This window comes from Triticum dicoccoides, chromosome 3B (assembly GCF_002162155.2).
Source record: "Triticum dicoccoides isolate Atlit2015 ecotype Zavitan chromosome 3B, WEW_v2.0, whole genome shotgun sequence".
Classification (NCBI taxonomy): Eukaryota; Viridiplantae; Streptophyta; class Magnoliopsida; order Poales; family Poaceae; genus Triticum; species Triticum dicoccoides.
In genome coordinates this window covers 245,928,924-245,935,062 of record NC_041385.1, presented here as the reverse complement: position 1 = coordinate 245,935,062, position 6,139 = coordinate 245,928,924, and positions in this window count along the sequence as shown.

Sequence of the window (6,139 nt, the reverse complement as noted above, 5' to 3'; positions counted from 1 at the left end):
TTGTAGGTATGTAGTGTGTCGCCGTACATCATTTCCCTCGACATCAATCCGATCACCATCGCCCGAAACTTCTTGGCAGGTATGTACTGGGTCGGCATGAACTCCCACTGGATGGCTGCCTTCAGAGAAGACGGTAAAAAGTTGGTGCTTGTGAACTTCCAGACCTCCCATGAGATTATCCTTCCTCCGTTGGATTATATAGAGTATTACCATCGCGGTCCAAGTCCTGTAGATTACTACGTCAGTTGGACGGACCTTGTTTTGCAGAAGATTGTAATCTTCCAAGTACCCACACGACATGCGAATTACGCAGACTTCAAGCTAATTGCCTTGTTCGACCGCGGACTCGCCTATCTTTACGCCGGTGCCTTTTTTAGCTGGAGACAACTCGGCTCGCAGTGGATCATCGTCAAAGCTGATACACACTTCTGTGATGCTATTGAACACAATGGCATCATCTACGCGATCAACAAAGCAGATGGCACCACGTATTGCTGGGACGGCGCGTGTAAGTTGTTTCCATCTCATGTTAATGATGACGCCATGACACTGTTTGAACTTTTTTTGTTGATTGGCATATCCCTGTTTGAGCAGAATTTGAGTAGCACTATGGCAATATATTAGAGATGCGGTAAATCAGCTATATTTTGAATGAGTTAATTCATGCGATTGTGACCATGTCATTACAGCCAATTTGTACCCTGAATAATCAAACTGTTAGGAATATATGGATATTATCCTTATTTTATAGTAATCTATATACTACTACTAAATATGAGTGTGTATCAATGGCCATGTTAGTTTCCTCATTTTCATGATGTAGAAACATGCACCACACTGTTGGTTTCATCTAACCATACATTAGGGAAGTAAATCTGCATATGGAGAACTCTATATTTGGAAGTAGTGAAATCCTGCAATGCTTACCATGTGTACATACCTATATTCGCCCTTCAGCAGTCAATGGCTAGAATAATATTCTCACAAAATTTTTGCCCACAGAACACGAGTATATAACAATGCATGGTCTGTTAGTTACCTTGAAGAATTTGTTTGTGAGGACAGAACATGATTACATAACATGCATGACATGGTAGTTTCCTGTGAAGAATCGATTGCGAGATAACATGAGTATAACCATGCATGGCACTTCTATATTTTCGAACCCAGTATACATTTCCCTGTATTTTCCTCCCAGTTCCAACAGGGACATATCAATGCTGTTTCTTGCATTATCCTACTCATACTCTGAACAATGCTGATCTTACATTAACAATGCCTGTCCTTTTTGATATGATGCAGTGTCCCTATAGTTACTGCCCTTTGTAATTACACCACCTTTGCCAAAAATAGGGAAGCACAACTGGTTCCTTGCTCGATCATACGACGACAAAAGACTGATGATCATTCGGACACATGAGCCGGAAAATTTATATTGCAAAAACCCCACTGTATACAAGCACCGTGTAATACGTGAGTATCCGGACAGTGGCTGTTACGTCTATGAGTAGGATACCAGATTGTTGGGGCCTTTAGGATTTTTTAGTTGGAGGCGGGTAAACAGCCTTGGTTCACACTCTCTGTTTCTCGGACTCAATTATCCGATTAACCAGGAGATCACCGTTGGCAAGGACCTTGATGGCAGAGAGGCTCTGTTTGCTATGGAAAACTGTGTCTACACGGCGAGCCCTAGGAGTTCGGGAGCATACTCCCCTGATTGTCAACGATACAACCTGCAGCCAAAAGAAGGTGAGAATGACAAAGGCATCTGGATTAACTTTGATCCTTGGATGTCTCAATTACGACAGGCAGTGATGTGGTTCAAGCCTTCAGGTTGATAGGTAATTGGGCTATTGCATCAAAAGGGTGGAGTACTGGTGTCTCCGGATCACTGGTAGCTGAAGCGGGGCTGCAAATTATGATGGTGTTGGATCATCTCTTCAAATGACTTTGTTGTCTTTGCTGCTGGTTCTGGATGGGTAGTTCTTTCTTTTGTTATGCATATTCCTTGTCATTTGGTCATCCTCGTCTATGTCACTCTTTCTATGTAATAGTTGCTTCTGTTTAGAATGTCATTCTCGTCTGGATCACGAGAGTCTGAGCGCTCCAGATGGGTACCTTTTGGTGGTGTAGCAAGACTTCTTATGAACTATCATGTCTTGCTATTTATGTCAGTAGTAGTCACTAGTCAGTGTTTGAATGTTGTATATATCGTTGTTTCGAACTGTTTATTGTCTCGAACTACTGGTGGGCTAAATGAGGGCATCACCATTCTCCAGTGTTCAGAGTATATCTCCTTTTTTCAAGTTATTTAATTTGAGCTCATTGTCTTTTCGATGATGTACACTTGTTTGGGCCAGTGAGGTGTCATTGAATATGGGCCGAGTTGTAACGAATGCGAAACAGGTCAATTATGACTCTCGGGCCGGGATCTCAAAAGATCCTGAAAAAAAGGCCGGGCTCTCCAAAAAAGAAAGAATAAGGACTCTTAGGCCGACATGTGGGCGCCACCGGTGTTTTCGTGCGCTTGCGCGCCAAGAGCATATTGGCGCGTGCTCGAAATTCATGCTACCTTTTCATCCCCAGTCTCCCGCCCCTCCCCCACCTCTGGAATCTCGATTCCTACTCCAGTTCCCCCAAATCCCCCTCCTGTACTCCCTGTACTCAAGCGCACTATCATGTCGCCGGTCAACGCGGATCTCCGAGCCAGAGATCCTGAGGTCCGTCCTGCCTTCGGTCGCTACGTGCTGTCGCTCAACAGTGGCATGGTGGCGCTTGACGACCAGTTTGCCGGCAAAGTGCTGATGGTAACCATCAACGGCGACCGGCCTCCCGTCTCGCCGGACGACCTTGTCAAAGCTCTTGGCATTGCGCACGGCATCCAAATAAGTGACTTGCTCGTCGAAGTCTGTCCACCACCGGCTGATTTCTTCGTCAGGTTCCGAACAACTTTCGACTGTAGTCGTGTGTTCGAATCTTCCCGGCGTTTGTTCTGCCATGGCACGCTGGTGAGCTTTGATCGGTGGCACCTAGGATGGGGCTCGGTGCCCTTTGAGCTTGAGTTTTTAACAAAGCTTACCTTCCACGGCATGCCTCGACGTGCTTGGAACAGCGAGTCCATGAACAAGCTTATCAATGACCTTGGAGGTGAGCTCGTCAGTATGTTTGTTCCTCTAGACAGCTGGGCTCTAACGGTTATGGCATGGATGAAGAAGCCGTCCACCATACCGAAGGTGATTGGTGTTGAGATACCAGTGCAGGAACCGGGGTTGTACTATTCGTCGCCACCAAGGCCGCCGCGGACCACGTTAGGGATGTACCTGTATCGAGTGTTCGTGCATGTCAAAGAAGTGGTCAATCCATCAATCGAAGTCCTGCCGCCGCCGCTGGTGCCAGGGTCCGTCGACGACGTCCATTACAGGAGTCAACGTCAGACTTTCCCCGTGTTGCTCGGAACGATGGATGGCACAGGGCCTACTCCATCGCGCGGTGGAGGCCACTACTTCTTTGGGAGAAGAGGCAGGGCTGGCTGCCTGGATGTGCTCTAATTTGAGGTAACAACTGAATCTTGTCAGATATTACTAGTTAAATCCGAGCTATGGGTCTGAAGCACTGATATGCCAGTACATTTGATTGTGACCTATTCTAACTTTGTACCTGAACTTTTTTTAGAAAGGGCTATACGTCAACTTAATGTGCTAGCAGAACTTGTTGTGTTGTCTATCTATTTTCTTTGCACAACATTCAAGATATTTCCCCGTCATTTATAAAGACGATGAACCATTATGTACGACTTCGTTGGTTTCAACATAGCCCTTCCCGTAGCGATCCACTGCTTCCATCCTGATTGTGCCGCTTGCGTGAAATTTTTGTATGCAAGTTCAGTGTGCTATGATGTTCTATATGATTGTGTCAACTATATAAGTTTTTACTGAGCATCAGCAATGCATATGGATGAAAGATGTATTTATGAGCATCGACCGATGGGTCTCTCTCTCTCTCTCTCACACACACACACACACGCACACGCACATGCACAAGTGGGACCCGTTGAATTATTTATTTGCTCGTGACAGCTTTTAATTAGGTTCCACTGTAATCTAACTTTTTTCTTAAGTTATTAATTGTGCTCCGTGACTTCAAAAAGTTGTACAGAAGTCTTGTTTGGGCCTTTCCGGCATCCCTGAATGTGGGCTGAGTAACCATGTTAGGTTGTACTGTACTACACATGCCTTTTTTTCAACATCAGCAATGCAACTGGGCCGACATTTGTACACAATATCCGGGTCAACTAGTTATCCGCCCCGCTGGGCTGCAAAGTTTCCTAGGAGGTATGCATTAGGCTTAACAAGAAAATGGACTTTAAGAAATAATAAATGGGATGTAATTATAATAACTGGGCAATTACTATGCACCAAACACGTAATTAGTTTGAAAAATATATTATTTTTGGAATTTGGAAATTTTAATTTCATTACTTGTTGCGCGTGCAATATTTCATTGGATTTTAACGTGATACAACTTTATTTTGAAATTATATTTAGCCTGACTAGAAATTTCGGATAAAAATATTTCGGATCCCATCAAAATGTGGGGTTTTTTTGAATTCTGTTTTGAGCGGTTGTTTGAAATTATTAATCGTTGTCCTAGCTAGAAGTTGGGCTATACTTTTAACAAACCCGTAAATGGGTTGTAGTAAATTCCATTAGAATTGAAAAATGGGTTGTACATTCTTACAAATCGCAAATGGGCTATATGTTCTCTGCCAAATCCGAGCTGTGGGCCTACTAAGTTGACGCGTACCAAGGGCTTTGTCAACTTAGTCAATATAAACGATTCTAGCTGCAGTGATCGTACAATGTCCATCCAACGGCTGTAGTGCTTCTTTAACCTCTGGTCTTCTTGCTCGAGCCGCCCAAAGTAGCGTCGGTCGTGTCACGTGCTCCTGCCTCCCGTGGCCGGCTGTGATGCCGCGGAGGCCTCACCGCCCCGTACTACTCCCACCGCTGGCCAGGCCATCCCTCTACTCACCCACACCCCCTATTATTCTGCGGCGATGGCAGCCTCACACCGCAGCCGAACCAGTGAACCCTCGTACTCCTCTCCGCGCGGGCTACCACTGCTGTGTCTTCCTCGGATCCGCGTCGTCCCCTTCCTAGGCCTCGCCGTCGTCCAGAACACCGCCCTGGTGCTCTCGACGCGGCGTGGTCAACGTGGTCAACGACAGACTTCCATCGGAAGAGTACTGTACGTGGAGAGGCTGACAGCTGGGTCCAGGCGGCCGCAAGGAAGTGCCTCCTTATTACGCGCAAAATAATTAATCCTCCACCTGACAGCAGGGACCCACCGGGCGGGCCACCTTATTTCGCGGAAAAAACATTTCCCCCCTGACTGCTAGGACCCACCGGATGGGCCAGCGTATTTCGCGGAAAAAGCTCCCCGCGCTGTTAGCTCAGACCCACCGGAAGTGCCTCCTTATTACGCACAAAAAAATGAATACTCCCCCTGCTAGCTGGGACCCACCATGGTGGGAGGCTGACTTGTGGGCCTACTAAGTTGACTGGGATGGGGGCCTTTGTCAACTTTAGTCAATATGAACGATTCTAGCTCCAGTGACCGTACGATGGCCATCCAACGGCCGTAGTGCTTCTTCAACCTCTGGTGTTCTTGCTCCAGCCGCCCAAAGCAGCGCCGGTCATGCCGCATGCTCCTGCCTCCCGTGGCTGGCTGTGCTACCGCGGAGGCCTCACCGCCCCTACTATTACCACCGCTGGCTAGGCCCTACGGCGACGGCAGCCTCACACCGCAGCTGAACCAGTGAACCCACGCACTCCTCTCCGCGCGGGCTTCCACTGCTGCGTCTTCCCCGGCTCCCCGTTGTCCCCTTCCTAGGCCTCGCCGTCGTCCATCGCCGTGGTGCTCTCGGCGCGGCATGGTCAATGTGGTCAACGACCGACTTCCATCGGAAGAGTAATGTATGTGGAGAGGCTGACAGCTGGGTCCACGGCAGCCGCAAGGAAGTGCCTCCTTATTACGCGGAAAATAATTATTCCTCCACCTGACAGCAGGGACCCACCGGACGGGCCACCAGTATTTTGCGAAAAAAACATTTCCCCCTGACTGCTGGGACCCACAGGAC